At 38.6% G+C, this 24076-nt stretch overlaps 3 long non-coding RNA genes across 3 annotated transcripts; 2 read left to right on the top strand and 1 right to left on the bottom strand.

The window, feature by feature from the left end:
* Window positions 1-5620: 5620 nt before the first annotated feature.
* Window positions 5621-9935, bottom strand: LOC116231895 (uncharacterized). The gene is made up of 3 exons (XR_004167561.2): window positions 9829-9935; window positions 7568-7647; window positions 5621-5843 (listed from the first exon to the last, which is right to left on the bottom strand). It is a non-coding gene; the product is annotated as an uncharacterized LOC116231895 (long non-coding RNA).
* Window positions 9936-12879: 2944 nt separating this feature from the next.
* Window positions 12880-18475, top strand: LOC149915894 (uncharacterized). Its single transcript, XR_016471364.1, has 3 exons — window positions 12880-13106; window positions 16830-16976; window positions 18172-18475. It is a non-coding gene; the product is annotated as an uncharacterized LOC149915894 (long non-coding RNA).
* Window positions 18476-22909: 4434 nt separating this feature from the next.
* LOC149915893 (uncharacterized) lies at window positions 22910-23878 on the top strand. Its single transcript, XR_016471434.1, has 2 exons — window positions 22910-23065; window positions 23359-23878. It is a non-coding gene; the product is annotated as an uncharacterized LOC149915893 (long non-coding RNA).
* Window positions 23879-24076: the final 198 nt, after the last annotated feature.

Genomic DNA, 24076 nt, shown 5'->3' with positions numbered 1-24076 from the left:
GAAAAGCAAGCTGCTTCAATTCTATCTAGTTGTCATACTATATGTATTATGAACGGCCACTTCAGTCCACTTCCTGTTCCATCAAATGGCTTCAAAGCAGGTGATACACAGATGCTCAAGGAGGAAAGCACTTCAGGGCAAAGTGTGTTCTGAGCTATACTTTGTAAATGAGCAGTAACTTGTGATTTCATTGCAGTAACAGTGGTTTCTACACCACTATATTTATCTGTCACCTTATTGTCCTCTTCCATCAAACATCTGTAGACATTTAGTATTTAGAGACTTTGTCAAAAATAAACCTACTACCCAACATTTTACTAGTTATAATTAATTTGAAATGCAACTTATCAATTTGCTTCTCACTGGACTATAGCCTTTTCAATTACACCACTTCTTTGCAACCCCAATTAAACTGTTAATTGATGTTACTATTGTCAAATTACAAGCTTTTTTTTTTTACATACAAACAGCAAGGACAAAGAGAGAAGATCCAGAATTAATAGAAAATAGCAGCAAGTTTTCAGTCTCAGATTACTTTTTGTTTCCTTTTAAGACCACTATACTAGGCCAGCTGAGAGTCACAAGAAAATGTGCATTTATATATTTTATTAATGATAGCATCACTCTTGTGTGCTCTGAAATTAGGACACTTTCTCAAACAAAGGCTGTACAACCAAGTACTAACAGGACTCTTGGGTATGCCTCAGAAGCTAGAGCTAGAATTCTTCAAAGCCTGCCCAAAGAGAATGTTTCTCAACATCTTTCTATAAAGAATTCTTGAAAAAAAAAAAAATTATAAAAACAAATGAACAACCAAATCTATCGCTTGTCCTGTGCAACATCAGCATCATGATATTCAAGTTTAAACAAGTCAAAATAAATTTTCTGTACCAGTTAATGATTATTTTCACCCTTCTAGTTTACTTGCTTGCTTGCACACATGGAAATGTACATATGCAATTGTATTTGTACATTTGCAAATATCTGGCTGTTTTTCCATGTTGCACAAAAACACAGCCACAGCCAAAAGACTCTGAAGCCTGACTGCTGTTATGCTGAGAGGCAGCTGTGAAGCACAGACCTGGAAGTCCAGCAGTTCTACTGCTGTAGGACCTCATGCAGACCTCTTTTTTTGCCCTTGTAAAGGGAGCAAGGAGAGGTGAAGGCAGTTGTTGTTTCTTCTGTCAAATCAGAGGGATTGCTGAATCCTACCACCATATACTTGTTAGTGTTGCTTAGTTTCTTGCTGTTCAGAAATCCTGACAGGAAGGCTGGGATCTGGTGGAGAGCAGAAAAAAGTTTTGCTGGGTTGCTGTAATCATTCGCTTACCCCCATCCACTTATTCTTGCACAGGGAATCACAGAATCGTAGAACAGCTTGGGTTGGTATGGCCCTTCAAGATCATACAGTTCCAACCTCCCTGCCACAGGTTGGGTTGCCATTCACTAGGACCAGGCTGCCCAGGGCCCCATCAAGCCTAACCTTGAACCCCACCAGGGATAGGACATCCACAGCTTCTCTGGGCACCATGTGCCTCACCACCCCCTGAGTAAAGAATTTCCACCTAACATCTAACATAAATACTCCATCTTATAGTTTAAAAACTAAAAAAAAGAGCAGGGAATTTAAGGAAGTCCAGGATAGCGGTGGACAGTGAAGATGGAGCATTAAAGAAGGTCAAAAATAGCAAAGATTTAATTGCCTTTACGTGTTTTTAAGTACAATACAGTATAAATATAAATTATAAGTAAAATGATTTTAGCATATACCTAATTTCACAGCAGGGTGTGTCCAAATAGCTCAGTATCTTGGTGGGAAATTCTCTAGAGACTGGAGGGGAGGCAGTATTGTGGTTCCCACTGCACAGCTCAGTGAAAACTGCACTCTCCCATCCTGTCTTTGCCTCTTGCCCTCCACAGTTCTGTGGATACAGATCTCTAATTTAAAAGGAGGATATTTAATTATAACTGGATATTTTAAGTTCAGTATAGTTGAAGGAGAGGAGAAGGAAACATTTTAAAAGATAAAACAATGCCCTGGTTTTTTGGGTTTTGTTTTGTTTCGTTTTTTATATATGGGAATTCTACTGCTTTGCTCTTATTTACTCTTACTCTAATTTAAAGTGACATCTGTGTCTAAAATAAGCAAGCAAAAAAGAATCTGCATGTACTACCAAACACTGAAAAAACAGATGAGATGTTCATTAATAAGACCTTTTTACAGTGCTGTCACAGATGTGGTAGCTGCCTGGGACTCAAGAGACTCCATTTTATTTGTATCTACACATACCTCTCTTTTGCCAGTGGAAGATGTGGAAAAGGAAGTTGTAATACTGGCCTATTTTTTGAATTGCCTGGAAGCCATTGGATGAAAAGCAGGTAAGAGAAGAAATATCATTCAAGAAAGGCCCAGGATTTTTCTTGTTTCCTTCTCTTTCACACCACTCTCACTATTAATATGAGGTTAATAAAGAGGATTATTCACTATAAATCCCAAGTTACAGGAATAAATCAACAGCTGCAAGGCATATGATAAAACCACATCCCCTCAAGCATTACCCTTGAGACACATGAGTGTTTCTGGCCAGAGGTCCATTGCACGCAACCCATTGCTCACCATTCCCAAGTGTGCTGAGCTGCCTTCAGACCACTACAGGCAGTAAATACTGACAGAGTTTGCAGAGAGCATCCTGGCAGAACTTCCAGACTTGCACACAGGAAATACATTTGAAACTGAGGCTGATAGAGAAAAACGCTGTAGTCTGTGGTGTGCTATGGGTTAGGATTGGTGATGATGGATGTAGAATGTGTGGGATGGGAAGGACACAAACAAATGCTCTCCGTGGAAAGCTCTCACACTCAGTGTCAAAGTGAAGTGCACTTGAGTCTGTACTGCCCCACTCCACCAATCCCAAAATATCTGACCTTCAAAAAACTTGCAAAAGGGATGGGGATTTCCTTTCAGCAGAGTCTGAATTTCATCATTTTGATTTCAGAATCTGTCACTAGAATTGCTATTAACAGGAAATATTTGTAGTATAGTATGGACAACAAGTAGGAATTACCCAGAAAAGTTCACCACCTTTTTCTTTTCTTTTTCTTTTCTAGTGAAATCATTTTGAGCACTTGGCTGTATAAAACTTTCCTTGATCATTTCAATAGCATTCCACAAAAAACATTACTCTTTCAAAATCTGCAGAACTGTTTGCAGGTTTGGATACTGGTTAATGAGTAGTACGACTTAACCTCGATTTTTTAACTTTCGAAGCGGCAGAAACATGTGGCTTTCAGGAGTTACACACTGGAATTGTTACAGACTATTTCACAAGTCTTGTTATATAGTTGCTAATACAGAATCATAAAACTATATTAAGAACTTATTTGGATAGTGTTATTATACTTTCCCTTTCCCTCACCTCTCCTATAAATCCATCAGAAGCAGGGACATCAGTGTTATGAGGCAAGGAGGATTATTTATCACCTTCATTCTTTCAACAAGCTCTGGACATCATATTTTTTCTAATAAAATGAAAATAAAAATATATATAAGTCCCAAGACAGAGAATGATGGAAATAGTGCAGAAGCCCAAAGATATGTAATTAAAGGGTGATATCTGCAGAATGCTGCACCAGGTAAGATGGGAAGGACTTAAGATCTCAGGATTTAAACCTACATTTTATTAAGAATTAATTTGCTTTAATCACATTCTAAGCAACTGCATGGCTATTTCTGTGCAGCTGACAGGCCTTCTCAGCCTATCTACAAAATGTTTCTTGTATTAAAAGAGTGAAAGTAGGCAGCTCTCAGTTTTCAAAGAAATTTACTAAATTGTGGGTTGACAGTTTTAGATACAGTATTAAATAGTAACATTACTGGAAAAGCTGCTTTTTTGAAAATTGAGAAAATTCCTATATTTCAGGGATTTTGGGGAAAAAGTCATACAGGGCTAACTTCTGAGCTTAAAGAGGTTGAATTCTTGGCTACCTGGTTCCACCAGTAACAGCTGGTACATCTCTGCAGTGAAAGCTCCTTCATCTGATCTGTACATAAAGCTAACAAATATCAACTTCTGGGCTAGCTGTCTAGACTACTGTCAGTAACAGCAGGAAGAAACTGGCATTCCTAACGGGCAATTCATCTAATATAGACTTCTACTTTAGGAGGAGAAGAATCATCCCATAAAGCTGCTAACCTCTCAGCAAGGCTAACCTGGACAAGGAACTCAGAGCTAAGGTACCTCCAATTAGAGGAGATGAATTCTACCATAAACTTCTGCTTCCAACATCCCTTTAGTACAGGCAGCTCATGATAAATTCTTCTTAAAGAGGGCGTTTGCAGCAGGCAAGAAGTCCAATGTACAGTGTTTATGTACTGATATTACTCTTGAAGAGACAGAAAATTACACAGGCCAAAGATGAGCTGAGTTCATTAGATACTTCTCCATACCGTGCTATTCCTAACAAACATCTCAAAAAACTTTCCAGGTCTTCTGGGACTACAGGCTTCATCATAGGCTGAAATAGCTGTTAAATAAAGATAGGAGGCATCTGTGATTCTAACTAAATATATGTTTTGGCTCAGATGCACCAGACAAAGTTCTGGGATGTCGAAAAGCAGCATGTCATTGCCTTCTGAATCTGGCAGGTGTCACTCTTGGAAGAAAGTACAAGAAAAACGGAGAGCCTGCTGCCTTTGACAGGCGGAGGTTCAAAGGTGCTTCAGAGCTGCCTCTTGGGTTCAGCTCACAGGAGGTGACAGACAGCAAAGAGCAGCCTGGAGATGAGAAAGGCCTCCCTTGGGGACAGCCTTCTGAGAGAGCCTTATCAGCCCAGAGCATGGCTCTCCTCTATCCCGTCAGCCCACAGACTACTTGTCAGTCCCACTGCTTATTATTCCACAGAACTTTCTTGCCAAAAATAACCATGAAAGGGTCAGAAGCTAAGCCAAAGGTCAATCTATGCATGGATAACATTTACTTGTTCACAAAGTTTTCAAAAACACGCACATTACCAGCAGGATTCCAAAAGCAGAACTTCAGTATATGGAAAAGAAAATCCACTTTTTCAAATAAAAAATAAACACAAGATATTCCATTGCTTAATTTAACTAACCAGCATTTCAGATTCTTCCCTTTGCATTTCATAAATGTGTAGGTTAAATTTAGAATAAGGGTGAGAGACAAACCAGGCTGGAGAAAAGGGAGATACTGCATCTCAGCCTCAACTTTGCCTCATATGGCTTCAGCCAGCAGGGATCAGCCAGCGCGTTCATTGTGAGCAACCATGGGATAGAGTAGGCAGCACTGAATTTTCTATTCCTGCAGTTCTCTGCACAGTGATGAGGGAGCTTGAGCTGCTCTAGGAAGTTCTCATAGAGTGATGGCATTTCCTTAATCTCTCCCCAGTAAAGCCATGCCTGTGAATACAACTGAAGACCCTGGATCTTCCTAAAACTCATCTAAGGTACAAGGGATGAGTATAGTATAAGTCCTCTGTTGTAGCTTTCGTTATTGCAACACACTCTTCCAGCAGAAAAAAAGCAACAGAGGAAACACTAAAGCTGCTGATTTTGAAACAGTCTGTATGGAAGAGAACTTTTTTTTCAAGCATTGCAGTTGGTTTCTACCAGAATGGTTATTTTATAGATGGATGCACTTACTGAACCAGACCACCAAAGAGCTTGTGATAGATGGCAGAAGAAAAGCCAAAAGCCAAAGCTGTAATTTCTCTGTGCTGAGCATAGATCTCCATACAGCAGAGGTAGCACGTTTCTGAAGAACAGAGATTTCCCGAATGGGCTGCAGACCTCCCACTGGTTGCTGCAGTGGTCGCACTCCAAGGAGCTGCAAATGGAGAGCTAAACTATGAAGACCAAGAAGATGGGAGTTTCCACATCTTTGTACAACAAAGGACCTAGTTTAATTACATTTTATTCCATCTCACTGCTTGGAAGATGAAATTAATATTTCTGATAACACATCTTCGAGTGGTGATGCTCCTTATCCAATGGAGTCTAGAGCACTGTCCATCACAAAATTACAGAAAAGAAAAGCTTGAGATGTGAACCTCAGTTCAGAATATTACTTCTATTTCAGCAGAAAAAAAATAAATAAATTAAGCAGAAATAAAGACAGTGATAGTTTAAAAACCACTGTATCTATTTATAATGTTCATCCTATTGTGGATGGGACTCCAGCCAAATCATTATTCATAGCAACTCTTGTTGACGCAGAGAAGTAACATCAGCAAAGTACAGTGCCATACTCCAAATGGCACTTCAGTTTTATGAGCTATGTCCCTGTCCATTTCGAAGTCCTTTAACAATTTTTAAATACTTAACCAGCAAATGTCCCTGAAAATTGCTAGGAAATATTTGCAGATGTAGACAATGTATTTATCTATGCTTAAAAGCCATCATAAGCAATCAGATCAATTGGTAATTTTTAATAATTACATTTAATGAAGAAACAGAGTTATTGTAGAGCATGACAGTTTTAACAACATAGATTAAGAAAAATGCAATATCTAAGAAGTAGTTCTGCAAATAATTTTGTCATTAAATCACTTGTCAGAAGCAATGAAAGATAAAAAATTTCCTTCCTTAATTGTCACATATTACCATAATCAACTTTAAAGTGCTTCTGTTTTGTTTAATATAATATTTTGAATTAAATGGGCATGCACACATGCACACTACTAATTCCAACATGAAAATTATTTCTGGCCTTTCTCTGTATGCAAATTAATACATAATTTCTGTGGAAACATTTGAAGCATCTGAAGAATAGCAGGACATATTTTACTTTCATCCAAAACATTTTATAACAGTCATATGTAAATGCTCAAAATCACTCCAAAAGTAGGAGGGGGAAATTCTTCCAGTAGCTGTATAGTGATGGATGAAAAAATTCTGTGCTAAAGAGAAAAGGAAATATTTCTAGTATGAACTAAGGCATCTGAGGACAAGGGCAGGAGAGAGCAGTGGGCTGTTTGTTGTTGCACATTTCCTAGAAGTCAGAATCTATAAACAAGTAATATCTACTTATAACTATTAACACAGAAAGTGCAAAGTTGGAAAGAGCGGAAGAACTCTTTGGTATTCAGATACAGTTCAGAAACAGTTCATCTGATATTTGGTAAATACAAGCAATTGTGAATACTATGCTGAGAACAAATACAGGAGTGCCATCACTAGAGAATAACTACTCTGTACATTTCTGGTTCAACTTTGCCATCCCCAGTATCACCAGCTCGTCCCAGCTCATAGCAGGACTAGCCTCAACATTAGACCTGGCTTCAAGGTGAGGACACGTTCAGGGCCATGCCTGCTCAGGGTGTGAATGTTTCCAAGGATGTAGATTCCCCTCTCTCACAAGGCAAACAGTTCTAATGTAAACTACAATTATCTGGAGTTGCAAGTGTGTGCACAGCTCAATAATAGAGAAAATGCCATGCTTTTGTAGGAGTGGAACAGTGCTGTAGTTGTAACTACAGACAGGGAGAAGCTCAGGTACTGGGACATCCTGGCAAGCAGCTGTAGGAAGCTGAACTGACAGCTGTGCCTTACCTTGGCAATCAGTGTCTCAAGGTTTATCCAGTCTTTCCAAACCATGCTGCATGTTCCAGATGTGTCTTCTGCTAGGAGACCTGGAAAAAGTAGGTATCTATCAGATGACCCAAGTTAACTCAATGGGCAGAAATCTTCTTTCAATTAATGTAATACTGATTTAGCAATAAATCATATATCAGTAATACTGATTTAGCAATCAATTAATACTGAATTAGCAAACTGCTTAACAGAAGAAATTCCAAATAAAGCTTATTCAGTTTGAGCATACAAGTTATTTCACATTATACAGAATACTGTTGTTAAACAAACGGGCAGTTCTCTGCAGTACCTCTAAACTGGCAGGTACTTCCAGCTATAGAACTAGTTATTTTATAACCCCCTGAGCTGAAAACCAGCAAGGTTAATCTGAAGAGCAAATGGGAAGATTTATGAAGACAAGCCAAATAAAAACCTTCCTTAGAAGAGTAGAAAAAGAAATACAACAAGAGACAAGATTATTTCAACTCCAGTTATATTTTTTACTTCATTAAACAATAGAGATGTGGAGTAAATAATGTATAAATTAATTACGTTTATGTTGGAAAATTATTTAGAATATTGCTTTCAAATGGGCCTATAGATAAGGGGAAAGCTTATCTGATTGAGATAGCAGAGATAAAAGCACTAGAATCATTCATGAATACCATTACATTTAATTAAATTAAGACTGTGAACAAATATGCCAGGAAGAATGCAAAGATTCTGACTTCTGTCCCAGTTATTTTCTTAGGGGCTTTCCTCTAAGGCACTATTTGTGCATCTCTTCAAATGGCTGGACTTTTCCAAAGTAAAGTTTTCTGGTGACTCTGTCCCCTAATCTTTGCTATAAAAGAAATAATAAGCTCATGAACAACCAATAAAAGTGATAAAGTGGCAGCGTTTGTTTTTGTGCTTGATTTTAGAGGGTTACAGAAAATATTTAACCTTGAGAGAGGCGGTGGGAGGATGGAGGAGGATGAGATTTTTCTGCTTTATAATAAAACAATTTATAGTTCCTCCCTGTTCCACTGTCAATCACCTTTTATTCCTCCATTTAAGGGTTACATGTCACTAGTTGAGAAACATCTCCAGTGTAATTTTGTTAATATGTAAACCTCCTATGGGTACATATTGCTTCAGAAATGTTAAAAATAGGAAAAACTGTTCAGATCATACACTCAAATGCCAGTCCAGCCAAGGTCATTACAATCTATCCAGCAACTCCTGGACAGAGCTCAATAGAACTGGTGCTGCATTTAAGGCTAAGACTGTACTATAGGCAGACATCACTGTGTAATTAATCGCCTTTTGAGACGAAGAAAACACCATGTCTCTCAGAAGCTGTTTCAGGGTCTCGTTACTCTCAGCAATAACATTATCTGCATTTCTTCACTTCTTGATCTTTTGTTTATTATGCAATTGAGGGAGGGGGAGAAACATTTTATTTGAGCCAATGGTTACACAAATCATTCCGAAATCATTGGCAAAATTCTATCTACATTTTCTGCACACTGCAGAGTGTGAATCATAGAAGCCTCCTATTAGCTTTTACTTTCAAGATAACACCTACCATCTGACAGAGTGATCCAATACGTGGTGAGGAAGAATGCTTAGTTTTAAAAATATTTTTAAATAATATGTGAGCTGATAAAATTCTCATGTTACTGTAGAGAAAGGTGCAAGAAATCTTAAAATCAACAACTATATTCTTCCCAAGACATAATTTATATAATGAAGCATGAGGACTAGGTGCTTTCTCAAACTTGCATTAATTTGTTTTAGTATGATGCTATCATTATTCATATCAACTTTATTAATAAGTCAAAACTTTGGGTGTGGTATCTGATAGCACTAAAGTTCTGAGACAGCTGTATGGGCTATGGGGAATAAAACAACCCATCAACTCCAAACTTTTTCCATTAGATAACCAGAACAGTATGTGCACATTATGCTTGCTTTGTCAAAAACCATAACACAACGATCTTGTTTTCAATTCAGTGCTGATCCAGATGGGAGCACATAGTAAAGGAGCATATGGAAAACTTTTTATGTTTCCTTTCATGAGTATTTAACTGAATGCTGAAATCCCAGAGATAATGATGCAAACATCATCAGATATCCTGAAATTCTTCACATGCAGTTGTTATTTTATTATCTCAAAAATATAGCAGTACCCTTCACAGGCTCTCCTAATCCATATTCAGTGAACTTCTGTTTAAATTAAGAAAAGTTAATATTACCTAATGTTCAGATTTATCTTGAATATAACTCTTGAATGAACAACCTATGAAGCTATCTATCAAAGATATGTCAGAAAGACACTTGGAATCTCTGCCTTTCAGCAACCGCACACCCTTATTTCTCCTACCTCATGCCTCACAATGCATTCTGTGTGACACCTTCCAAAAAATAAAGCCAGTCTGTGACACAAAAAAGATCTCTTCCACCCTGGGGGATTGCAGGAGATAGAAGAGGTGAAGCTTCTCTCTGAAATATTTTTTATTACAAATGGCCATAATGAGGTAACAGGGGTTTCTTTGGGATGTGTGCAAATTGATAAGGACCACACTAAATATTTCATAATGTTTAATTTACAAGGCATTTTCATGGAAAGTGATCATAGTTAAGCATTTTCCCCTGCAATTTTGTCAACAGTTCAGGGTACAACCAGATTAAGTTGATGTGTAATTCAGTTCATGCTCACACAGCAACTTTTTGCCTTCAAAATGTGTTCTCTCTCTCATTGATTGTTTTAGGGCAGTGCTCTGGAACATTCTCTCATTGTTATTCTTTGCCAGGAAGCACAGGCTTTAGTTAAAGTTGATTTATTCTTCTACCTTTACTCTGCTTCTGTAGATCATTTTCTTGTGTTCTGTGCTCCTGATAGGGAAACTGCTTGTTTGAACCTAAAAGGCACAGGGGGACAATGAAAATAGGCCAGCATGGACCCTGCACATAGGCAATCATGCAAAGCCAGTCAGCACATTTAAAGAGGGGGTTTGGTCGATATTACTGTATATGGGTTAGGAAATTAGAGAACTGGAAATGTGTAAAATTAGACAGGGATTTGATTTTTGCCAGCATCCAATATTTAAATAAGGAATGTTTCTTTTAGATTCAGCACCTGAGCTCAAGTGAGCTAGTACTTCACAAACTTACCCTTGTGTCCCCGTGAAGTCTAACAGAAACAGGTTTGTGACTCGAGGCAAGGTAAAGGAGACCACTTCTGAAACAGAAGGAGCAGGAGTTCACTCTTTTGCCCCTTCACACTTCCACTGAACAGAAGGTGCAGCTCAGTGCATTACACATCCCATTTGAGGTCATGGAATCTTCTATATTTCATCCAAAATGAGGAAATTGCACTGAAAAATGGCCTAGAAATATGGTAAAAGACATGTTGGAAGTCACCACTTTGATGATGTGGGAAAGATTACTGGTGGTGCTTTGAGCATGTAATTGGGAAAACTACATTTATTAGTACCTTTGTAAAGAGCCAGTAAATAGCAAGGTTTTCATCTGCATCCTAAAGCGTGTTTAGTACAAGCAGCTCCTAAATGTCAGATGTCCTAAACGTCCATATTCATGACTTCTTATAAAATTTACAGTGAAAACAGATGCATAAATACTGCCTATCTTTGCAATACTAGTTTTCTGGTTTTGCTTTTTAATTAAAGATCATAAACGATGTTTAGCTTGTCATAAATCCAATAAAAATTGCTAGTTCTGGTTTTCCTTAGAAAACATACTGTAACTGCAATTTGCAATTTTTATGTATTTCCATGACTACCGCCAAAGCAGTGCTAGGGCTCCTTAAAGATAACTTGATTCTGACAGCAGAAAATCCACCAAGGGAGGACTGAGCTCCAAATGTTCAGAAAACTCTTCATTAGAAAGAAAAATGCCGGATGCTTTCTCAAGAGCAGCATTTGAGTATTTACTGCTTGTGACATTAGATATTTATGATTTTTGAAAGATATGGTGGAAAATACTAGCTACTAGCCTGAGCAAGTTTCCATGTCAACTGAGATGCTTCCTGCTTTATATTTTGGTCACTTGCTCAACTTTAAATAGAGGATGGTTTCATAAATCACTGACTTAGGCTTGAAGCATGTTGGTAAAGCATTGAAAAACATGACATGCCAGGGAGACTGTTTTCTAGAGATACAAAACTGACAGAAGAAATGTTGAAAGAAACCGATTAATGAACTGAGAGTAGTATTTGGTACTGCATGTTCACAAGTTGCCCGTGAGCTGCTGGATCAGCAAAGAAAGGCTTACTCAAGGCACAGGGCAGCATATGGCCCCAGCTGTTCTGCAGCACACAGCCCTGCAAGTTCCTGGCCTTACAGCACCAGCACTGATTTCTCTGAAAGCAGCGAATAAAAAAAAGAGAAACCAGTATGATCCTAAAACATTTAACTCTTTCTTGCCTTAACTCTCTGATTTATTTTAATTGCAAATGATCTAGTGTTAGGAGGAAAGAACCCACATCAGTAAGTGTTCTAGCATTAGATAAGGTGTTGGGATTTTGCCAAGGCAGAACGGAAGTAAAGCAAAGGAATAACTATTTAAAAATTGCTTATGAACACTACAAATGTAAATAACAGTGAACTAGACTCAGAGTGGAAAAAACACTCATCATTATTTAAAAAAATAGGAATTGGAAGGGCTATTGATTTGCTGTGAAATCTATAAATTTAATGCTTAGCAGTGGTGATATTTCATTTATCTGGTTTTCTTTTGCATCTTCTTTTAATACATTTATATCAGTGCAGCTAGTTTCAAGGCATTAAGTATTTTTGAGCCGAATATTATTACTAAGTTATTATCAGAAAAAGATATCTGAAATTTCCAAAGACACCTCTATAGTGAAATGACTACTGGCAATAAATATAATGAAAATAAAAAAAAATTCTAGCCTTACAAAATGCAGCTTTGCTTTGCAAATCTGGATGTATTTTTAAATTATGCTCAAATTTCATAGAAGAATTAGAATCATAGAATCATAGAATCTTAGAATCACCAAGGTTGGAAAAGACCTACGAGATCATCCCGTCCAACCATCCACCTATCACAATGGTTCTCACTAAACCATGTCCCTCAACACAACGTCCAACCGTTCCTTGAACACCTCCAGGGTTGGTGACTCCGCCACCTCCGTGGGCAGCCCATTCCAGTGCCTGACCACTCTTTCAGAAAAGTAGTATTTCCTAATGTCCAGCCTGAATCTCCCTTGGCGCAGCTTGAAGCCATTCCCTCTAGACCTATTGCCAGTTACATGAGAGAAGAGGCCGACCCCCAGCTCATTACAGCCTCCCTTCAGGTAGTTACAGAGAACAGTAAGGTCTCCCCTGAGCCTCCTCTTCTCCAGACTGAACAATCCCAGCTCCTTCAGCTGCTCCTCATAAGACGTGTGCTGCAGACCCCTCACCAGCTTTGTTACCCTTCTTTGAACCCGCCCCAGGGCCTCAACGTCTTTCTTGCTGTGAGGGGCACAAAACTGGACACAGTACTCGAGGTAAATAATATTAATTTATTAATAATTATTTATTAATAATATTATTGTGTATTTTATATAATGCATGAATATTATATTATATTCATATAATTGTTATATTAATATCAATACTATATGTTTTAATATCATATTATATGCATTAATATATTAATAATATATTTTAAATATTAATGTATTATTAAAATTAACAAGTTAAGCAGTATTTTTCTCCTCAATAATTGTTGTCAACAGCACCAGAGCATGGTATAGCTAAGGCTCAGTTGGCACTCACATATGAAATCTTCACGGTGTTTAATTTTATGAAATCATTACATTTGGATTGATTTTTTTCTGCAAATATTCCACCAAAATTGACTTTTAAACCATTTTGAGGGTTGCACATTTTAGCAGACCTTTTTTTTCTGATAGTTTTTGTCACTTTCACCTGTTATTTCTCAACAAGGAAAACAAAATAAGAACAATGACTCTGAGCTAGCACAGCTTTATACTGAAGTTTTTATGAGTACAGATTGAAGGATCAAGCGTAAAGATTTTTGCACAGGAACTCAAAACTGTTCCCTTGGCCAGAATTTTGTTATGGACTAAATCTTATGCAATCCACCTCCTGCCCCTTTGGCAAGACAGTTGATGATGAAAGTTGTGCATCCGCTTCTGCAGAAAGAAAGCTAACAAAGATCAGGAGCCCTCAGCTTGGAAAAGCTCGAGGACTGTGCTACAAGGAGTTGGTCACCATGATGAGTGGCATGGATGCAGCATGGAGTGATCACGTACTGGATCCTTCAAAACAGGAATGGGGCAGTGTCTAGAAAAATTAGCACAGAAATAATTCAAAATAATTGTACTTCCTCATACTTTGAGCTGGAATTCCTTGCCATTGGATTCTGCAGATGGTAGAAGTTTGCATGAGTTGAGATTTAATTGAAAATCTCTTGGGAGAAAATCAATTAAAGACAGCATCAATTGTCAACTTAATATCTTACTTTTCTCACTCCTTTTCTCCAGCAGCAATCCCACAGCAAAATTAGGTATAAACTTTACTTTCTCTCATTTACCTAAGCTGTGGATATTCAGCTTTTACATCAGGATACAGGAGTGCATTTTCTGTGCCTTTCCAATGGAAGGTCCTTACGGTAAGCACACTGTGAGGGCTGTTGCAGAACTGCATGGGGAATCGGATCCTCCTTTCTCTTTAGAAAACTTAAGATTAAGGAAGTCACGTTTGCTCCAGGAATCCAAACAAAACCTCCTCTGGACAGAATCCTACCCTGTGTTTGCTCAGCATCAGACAGAGCATAAAGGATTGCCACAAGAACCCATGAGAACACAAGCTGGCTGCAGAGAAGGGGCTTTGAACCACTAAGATGCTCCCTGGGGGAAACGGGCAGATTTAACAGACATAGGAGATGTATTTAACAAGTTAAAAATAAGGAAGTGTAAGTGATGACAGAATCAAAACCCATTGGGCAGCAAAGCAGAATTCATGTTATTAAGGACATGTATTTCAGTTGCATTGTAGAAACCATATATAGGAAATAACAGTTACATTTGACAGCTTTGTAAGCCTATGTAAATGTCACTCATTACCAGACATATTTTGAAGATAAACTTTGATTTCATTTCTTCAAAGTGCCTGAATACTTCTTGGGTGTTTTTCAGCATCCTTCTGTTCATACTCCCACCCTGCCCAGCACACCCTGGCACTCCACAGCTGGCTCAGACAGTGAATGCTGGGCAGTCCCCCAGCTTGGCAGCAGGCTATCTCTTAGAAAGCTGGCTTCACAGCTGTCCTGTCTCCTTATCCCACCTCCTTTCTGCTCCATCCCGTGATGTTTAAAAGGCAGCTAAAAATAATACAGCTGGGTTTTGGATGTTATTGACACAACCAGTTCTCTGCTCCCTTGGAATAATGATGTATGTTTCTGCCTTTACTATGGTGCTAAATCTGGTCATTTTCTTGCAGTTTGCACACTACATCATCCTTAAGGCCCCTGTTGTGTAATTGTGTGAAAATAAAGTTTCTAGGTTACATGTTTGTGGTGAAAAATCTGAAAACACAAGGAGCCTTACAACCTATGTCTCCAAAAAAGGCAAGGAAAACAAACAAACAAACGAACAAAAACCCCACAGTTTTCTTTTTCCTTCTTTGCTTTTAAATTCATTACATGATTTTTTTTAGACTCTGAACTCACTTTTGCAGTGCATGAGTTGGCACTGCTAATGTAAATACTCAGTAAGTAGCACAAGTTTCCCTTTATCTCGGGATCCACGTAGTCACTCAGCTACAAGAGGTATTTCCAATGTGAAAAGAACCTATATATCACTAACTATTCTATCAGCATTGTAGGCTCTCAGATAACAAGATCAGTCTTTGCATATTTTTAGCCACTATATTGTAATAAAAAACTCAAGTTGAAAAAAGCCTAAAGATCCAACATAGCTAAGTCTTTTCTGATTCCTTCAACCTTATGTATTGATGTATTGTTGCTTGTTTTATACTTTGCATGTTATATTGTATTAATAAGGAGAGAAATTGCAATTCACATTATCATCTCTCTGGTTTGTGAACACTGCACAGACTGGGAGTCTAGCAGTTTCCAAAACTGAATCTGTTCTGTTGCATTTGATCACATCAATTCCCTGGCACATGACCACCATTCCTGTATCACTGAACTTTGTGCTTAAACATAGCCAGAGTTGGAAGTACACTGAGCGCTTGTCTGTACACTGAGCCCTTCCATTCAGGGACTCTGAACCATACACCCTAATGGTAACTGAGAAGCTATTAGGATGCATCTGAACGACATGAAAAATTACTGCTCCAGTGCTAATTATATGCTTGTGATTTCACAGAAGTCCAAGGAGGCTAACCACAGCGTTCAAGTTACCACATCCAAGCAGCCTAACGCAAAATATAGGAGCACGCTTGAAGACACTGGCTAAATGCTTTTGTTCCTAGTTCCACAGACTTTTTTATCTACTGCCTTAATTAGACTGTCTTTACTAATTATTGAGTACTTACTATTTCTCCTTAATATATAAATAAATATGTCTGTAATACAGGCCTTCCTATAAGAGCAATTATAGTTTAGAAATGTAAGGGTGGCTCCTGCAACATGGCTGACTGACAACAGAAAGCAAGCATGGTTAAAAATGTACTTACGGCTTTTTCTTTGGAGCTCAGATTTATCAAACTAATGTTGCTTCTCTCAAACTATACGATTAATTCATTGTCTGGGCACCCTCCGCAAGAAATGAGGGGGACACACCATAAAGGAATCTCAACTGCTGCAGGTGTGGAGGGAGGGACTCTCACTCCCAGGGCCTCATCTCCAAGTTTGACTACAAGGGATCCAAGATAAAGCCCATGGATTCCATGTGGGTTATGCCAGCCACATTGAGAGTTCAATCTGACTTCAGTTTGACTCTTTGCTCATTGCTTCAAAACAAAGGATTGTTTTTATAGCAATGGTAAGTTCTTACACACACCAAAACAAACAAAAAAAAGAGATATTTTAAATATTAGAAATATAAATCTTATCCATTGCATCTGAGACAACAGTACTTCATATCGTAATTGAAATCACTGCATTTCCACAGATACTGAGTTGAATTATGGGCTGCAACTGAAAACTGCTAAAAAGGTTCCTTTGCATTCACAAGAGCAATAATGCTTAATCCATTTATATCCTACTGCATGTTCACTGGACATTTTCCTCCTCTGAGTGTCTTTCACTAAGGTTCCAGCCAGCACAGTCCCAAGTGAGGTCTTGGCAAGAAGATGAGAAGGCAGGACAAGCTGTCTCAGATTTGGGCACTAATATCTCTTGGACACTGCAACATGCTCATACAGATGCACTCACAACAATAGAGGTAAGATTTAGGATCACTTCAGAATGAAGGCATAGAGAGAGAATTAAGTTTACATGGTCATATTGAACTCAAATGTGAGTAGTCAGCTTCCCAAGAGGAAGATTCTTTATTTTATTATTTCAAGGCACTTACGTATTATTATATTATACTACATTATATTATATACTATTATATTATGCTATTATAGTATACTATACTATACTATTATATTATTATTTGTACTATGTATGTAAATGAACAGTAGGGCTTCAGCACTTGACCTTCATTGTCAGCAATTTATTCCCTGGTTCCCCTGAATTTATAGAAAGCAAAATGTGCACTCATCTAAATGTTAAAAAAGCACACTATTATCTGTCCTCTGTTTTTTTATGAAATTGTAACACTAATACTAAACCAAAAGCAAAAATGTGACTCTTTCTATATTAACTCTATTTACAAGGCACTAGTTAATTCTAAGACGAGATATGTTTGCCAAAAAGTAAAATGATAGGAAGGGTTGGTGAAGGTCTTTTGCACAATGTGGCATCACAGCACTCAGCAGTTTCAAAGTAATTGACTTCAAGAAGTCAATTTACATTGTCATTAAACAGAGCTTTTTCCTGCAATACAAGAGGTGGGACATACTAATAGACATACTCAAGACAGGTTCTTCAATTCTTTTCTCATTTGCAGAAGTATGTTGTCTCTCTGCTGTGTGTCAGTGCCAGTAAAACATTCCACTTGGTTCTAAGCGTCCTCTACTCTACTCTCCCTCCCATCTTCCCTATGTCCAGCTGTCACTCAGTCCAAATGACATTGTTGTTATTCTAGTTGTCAAGGTTTTAGAAGGGCAATACCAAAAAAGGTATTAGAATTGGAAAATATGTTATGTGTTCTTGGAACTGCCTATAACTGGTGACTTCATAACTTTAAATATAAACACTGAAACTTAAGAATTTTTCTGAAGGAATAATAAGATTTCATGTACATTTTGTAATTCATGCTTTTTTAGTGTAATTCAAGAATATTGCTTATTTGGTTTCTTTTTTTCTTAGAATTTGCTTATTGGAAGTTGACAGTGCTGGACAGTTAGTACCGCAGGGGCCCTGTACCAGCCCCTCATGCTGTGCAGCCCTACCTCAGGGCAGCTGTGACAGCATTCTGCAACTTCCATACGCAGTTTCTACCCCCATCTTTCCCCACTTGTTCTTCCTAGGCCTTCTCACTCACTCTGTGCTTAGATGTTGTCCAGGCCTCCTGCACCAGGGGCACAGCTGACTTTTGCAGAAGGAATGCCATGGTGGGTGAGACCAAAGGTCCCCTGCAGTTGGCATCTCAATGGATGCTTCGGAAAGGACTATCAGCAGCAGGATGGACACGTGAAGACTCTTCCCAGTCACAGAAGCAATATTGCATGTCTCATGAATATAATGTTCCCTCAAAAAACAAAACAACAACAAAAATAAAGGCTACTTTTAGACAGCATATAATATGTACGCAGGCAAAATAAAATTTGCACTAATAAGAGCAAAAAAGACAGACAGGAATTATTCTTTGGTCTTATATTTTTGAAGTTGTAATTTCATTTCCCATTCCTGACCTAGGCTTTTCCTTTTGATTAAAATTACCTCTGGTAAAAACATCAGTACAACAGGCCAAGCAGCCACTGTCAGCTGCTCTGATTCCTGTAGTTGGAAGCAGAGTTGCTCTTATTAGTGCAATTAACTTCTGTAGCTTAAAAGAAAATGCACCCTTGCGGACCTACACTATGCAGCTGGCGATTAAATTCCAGAAAATTCATTTCACTAAGACATTTTGTTCTTTTCCAGTTCTCCTGGGATGATGACGTGGTTATCCAAAAATTGTTGATATGCACTATTTTGTCATTAAAAGGACCTGAGAAAGCTTCTAACACAAAGACATGAATTATGTCTTTTTATCAGACTACAACAGACATCCTAAAAATAGCTGAGAAAAAACAACAGCGTCTTAAAAGCCAAAAAAGTATAGTAAACAAGACGAGGAGTGAGAACAACACATGCCAAAACAAAAACAAAAACAAATCCAACAAATGAACTCCCCTAACAAACAAAAAACCCACGCAAAGGAAAAAGAGTGAAAAAGTGTCACTGGAGACAGTTATGAGGGCCGGTGAAGTAAAAAGTGCGCAATAACACCGACAGAACAGCATCCTCAGCCAGCTGTGGGATGGCTTTGGGGAAAGGGAGATCTGGCTGGGGTGACCAAGTATCCTTATGTACAAATCATGGGTGCAGAGACACCATTTAAAGCCAGCTCCTTCAATTTACTTGCTATAGTTTATGTAACTTGTAGGCATCAGATTTGCAATGAATGTTCAGGATCTTTCTTTGAAGGCTATGAGATAGGTGAGATTTTTCCTGGCATTGCTGGACATATCACTATTGTTGCTTTGAATTGTATTCATTACACATTTCTTCAATGGAATAAATAGTCATGGGTTGGAAAGAAAAGATAGAGTTCATTGATAGGCACTTCTGTATAATGACTAATGATTAGAATAAGCTCTATTTCTTTCCTGACTGTTAAATGAAAAAAGGAGAGAGGTAACTCTTGACAGTCAGTTCAAGATTTAGCACAAACAAGTTAACATTTTTTTCTCAAGGGAAGAGATATTCTTGGATGTTCACAAAACAAAATATTCTTATCCAAAATGGTCTATTCTGTATGAAAAATGTGAATTGTATTGTCATTAGAAAAAAAAAAAAAACTGCCATCAAGCAGAATTTTCTGAAGGAAATTAGTTTAGTCCAAAAAAAAAAAAAAAAAAAAAAAAACCAAACAAAAAAACAAACAGTAATTTTCAATCAGGTTCATCACCAGCATCACACTGAAGCTTAAGCTGCATAATACTCCCCCTCCTCCCCACCATCCCAGGCTTCCCTCCCATATGCCAGCCAGCCATCCCACTGCCTGCTGCACCCCCTGCTGCAGGACCCCACATGCAGAGCACGCCATGGGAAGGGGCTGCACTTTTGGCTGTCCAGAGCAACTGGGGAAATTCCAGTTTCCACCCTGCCTGTTGCCAGCAGGCTCGCTAGGCATAAAGACTTCCGTAATGCCAACGACTCGAAGACTGCTTGTTATCTACCTTTGCACCATATGTGAGCACCATATTTGAGAGAGATCTTAGGGTCCTTCTAGTCTATTTTTGCTCATCACATTGTCATCCTGTCCTTTCGTCTCTTCCCACTTGCCTACTTTTTTAAAAATAAAGCCCTTGGAATGACCTTTGTTTTCCAAGAGAATTTGCTTGTTTCAGTTTTAAGGCAGTGGGGTCTTTCACCTTTTACCAATGGGTACAGATATTTCTGTTGACTTCTCCAGTCTCTTACACCTTGTTCTATTCGTCTTTGCTAAAGGGCATTTCAATGACAGTTCACACCAGGTTGCCTACTAGTAAAAATTCTCTTAGATCGTGAACACTTAGAGCAGGGACTGACTCACTTTCTTCTGTTGAAGAAGTTTCTTATTCTGCTTCATGCAGTTTAGATTTCAATTTATGTATTTTACAGAGAGATTTATAGCACAAAAATACTGAACAACTAAAAATTATAATTACAATTTATGGTATATTTTCTGATTTCTAATCACATTACATTATCAATCAAATTATATACATCTAGCTGAAACTCATTAATGTATACTTTTGGAAACTCTCATCTATAGCCAAGTATCAGCCATTGTGGTGTGCCTGCTTGGAAAGAAGGAAGAGCAAAGTAACATTTCTATCCACTGGCAAGAGGTAAAATAAAAGATACAGTTGCCTCAAAACCAAAACAAGCAAAAAAATTCCCTTCTGCCCCAAGTTGTGCATAAACCTCAAAACATGTTAGCATCTTACACATGTCAAGAGAGGGTTATTTATGAAACTATTTGCCTGTTAGTCACTGCAGTACATTCCGTCCCTCTGCTAAGATACTGTAAATTCAAGAATAATGAGCAAAGTCTTACTTTGGAAGAAATATTTATACTTATCAGAAAAAGAAAATTATCAGCTTGCTCCAAGGCAGAGACAGTCTTTCAGTGACTTGCAGCATGCATTTATATGATGCACTCTCTCCTTGTGCTAGGGAGACAGACAGTGTTTATTAGTGCAAAGATTTTTGTTTGGCTGAAGCAGATTTTCTTCTTTAGCAGTCTCAAATTTTTCTTCTAGAGTTAAATGTACAGGCTTTCTGTGCGTCAACCTGTGAACAACTGCCATCCTCCTGCAGTGAGAGCTGGGTGCTAACAGCATGGTGTTTGCCAGCCTGCCTGTGGCTTCTGAGCATTGGTGCCTGAGCAGGGGAAAGCAGAGATGTGCTTGTACAGCTGGCCTCGTAGCTCACTTCTGCTGTTCCAGTTGATGGACCAAAGCTGAAACACCTTATGGACAGTTTTTTCATGTAACAGCCACACTCCCAGAAGCTGAGAAAAAATAAAGCTCCATGCTCAAAGTGGTGGCTTTTCAGTGGCCCAGGATGCCAAATTTATTTATGCTAAATTAATTTATGCCAAATTTATGCCTCTCTATAGCAGTATGAGCCAGGTTGTGTGTAGGAGACGATGATAAACATGAATAGCTCTATAAACTGCTCGCATAAATAAACCAGTCACGCAGATGCTTTCTCTAAAGCACAATATGGTTTGTGGTTGTTTGGAATTGGTGATCTGAAACCGGATGAATTTCTGCAGCCAGTGTGAGGCTGAACACAGAGATTCAATTGTCCACCTGCTCACTAAAACTACAACTACGGAACACAAGATGTTTTTCAAAGAAAGAGAACAGGCTGCTGTTTGAGAGTGGCTGTAAGTGCTCTCCTCTGAAGAAGTAAAACAAACAAGGGACAAGAGACCGCCTTTTATGCTACATCTCAAATATCTCTCTAGGCAAAGAAGAATCTTGAGCTGATCTTTGAAGCTGATCTCCTTCTCATTTCAGAGGTCAGGACTGGACCCTGGTTTTCCTTATTTTTGTTTTAAATGCTTACCGATAATAAAAAAAAAAAACAAATTGCAAGAAGATTCAGCCATTCATTTCAGTAAGGCAGTCTCTTAGGTTAGCACAGACCTAGAAGCACTACAAAATTGCAGAATCACAGAATCAGAGAACTCAAGAGATCATCGAGTCCAGCCCTGCTAAAGCAGGTACCTACAACAGGTTACACACCTACAACAGGTAGGGATCTAGCCAGGTCTCTAGTGTCTCCATAGAAGGAGACTCCACAACCTCTCTGGACAACCTGTTCCAGTCTTCTGCCACCATTACTATAAAGAAATTCTTCGGCATATTGGTACAGAACGTCCTGTATTCAAGTTTTAGGCCATTACTCCTTGTCCTATTGCTGCAACCATCAAGAAGAGCCTGGCCTCACCCATTTGCCTTCCTCCTCCTTTTAGATATTTATAAACAGATCCCCTCTCAGCCTTCTTTTCCACAGACTGAACAGACCCAGGTTATTCAGCCTTCCCTCATACAAGAGTCTTGATCACCATTCTGACCCTCCACTGGACTCCCTCTAGGAAATCCCTGTCTTTTTTTGAACTGGAGAGCCCAGAACTGAACACAATATTCTACATGTGGCCTTACCAGGGAAGAATAGAGTGGGGAGGATAACATCCGTCTTGGCCTGCTGGCCACACTCTTTTAATGCAACCCAGGATGCCACTGACCTTCTCGGCCAGCAGGGCACACTGCTTTTTCATGGCCAACCTGTTGTCTACCAGGACCCCCAGGTACCTCTCTGCAGAGCAACTCTCCAGTAGGTCATCCCCCAACCAGTACTGGTACATGTGGTTATTCCTCCCTAGGTGCAATATTCTACATTTGCTTTTGTTAAATCTTAATTGGTTTCATAACAAGGATGTTGTGGGAGATGGTGTCAAATGTCTTGCTGAAGTGAAGGTACACAACATCCACTACTCTTCCCTTATCTACCCAGCCAATTATGACATCATAGAAAGCTATTCAGTTGGTCAAGCATGATTTCCCTCTGGTGAATCCATGTTGACTATCCCTGATAACATTCTTCTCTTGCTTGGAGATGGAATCCAGAACAAGTTGTTCCATCACCTTTCCAGGGGCAGAGGTGAGGCTGACTGGTTTGTAGTTTCTTGGATCCTCCATCTTGCTCTTTTTGAAGACTGGAATCACATTGGCTATCCTCCAGTTTTCAGGCACCTCTCCCATTTGACAGGATCTTTCAAAGATGATAGAGAGCAGTTCAGCTATCTCCTCTGATAGTTCTCTCAGCATATGTGGGTGCACCCCATAGAGGCCCAAGAATTTGTGTGCGTCAATTTTGGATACATGCTCTCTGACCAGATCCACCTCAACAAATGGAAAGCCTTCCTTTAACCAGACTCTCTCTCTTACCTCCAGGGTCCAGGATTCCTGAGAACTAGTCTTAGGACTAAAGACAGAAGCAAAGAATGCATTCAGAATCTCTGCCTTCTCAGCATCTCCTGTTTCCAGGGCAAACGAGCATTCCTGACAACATAACCTCTCCTCCAGAAAGGAGAGTCCAGCCAGGGATGGTGGTCTCCTCTCTGAAAGCTCTTCTGGGCAAACTGATATACACTTGAGACCAGAATGGGAAAAGTTGATATAATTGAGTTTCCATTAATAGAATGTTAACCTCTTTCCTCATCAGAAAGAATGTGGATCATGACTTTATAAATGCATGTCTGTAATTACAATCATAATACCTTATAAAGAAGAACAATCATTCTGGCTGGAAATTACATTTCCATGCAAACCTGAAATCTACATTAAGTGAAGGAGACTATTTGATTTAATAAACGTAAATTTGGTAAATGTTCTCAAACAGTTAGATAAAAATTTGAGTAATGCTCTCAAGTAGTCACAAGCAATAAATAGAAAAAAAAAACAACAACAAAAACTCAAAGAAAAAAATGCTTTCCTTGGAACTGAACACAATTCCAGCTCATTAAATCCTCATTTTTTTAATGCAATGTTTGTTCTCATTATTTATCTTTATTTCATAACAGAACACTTGTTCTCATGAAAACATAACTTTGTTCTCACACCCTTTCACAGTGCATGCCAAAGTTTGCTTCTGACATATGTCTTTTTGTTG

Source organism: Phasianus colchicus, chromosome 15 (genome assembly GCF_987193195.1).
Source record: "Phasianus colchicus chromosome 15, bPhaCol1.hap1.1, whole genome shotgun sequence".
Classification (NCBI taxonomy): Eukaryota; Metazoa; Chordata; class Aves; order Galliformes; family Phasianidae; genus Phasianus; species Phasianus colchicus.
The sequence above is the reverse complement of the archived record's forward strand: the minus strand, read 5'-3'. Positions and strand labels throughout refer to the sequence as shown.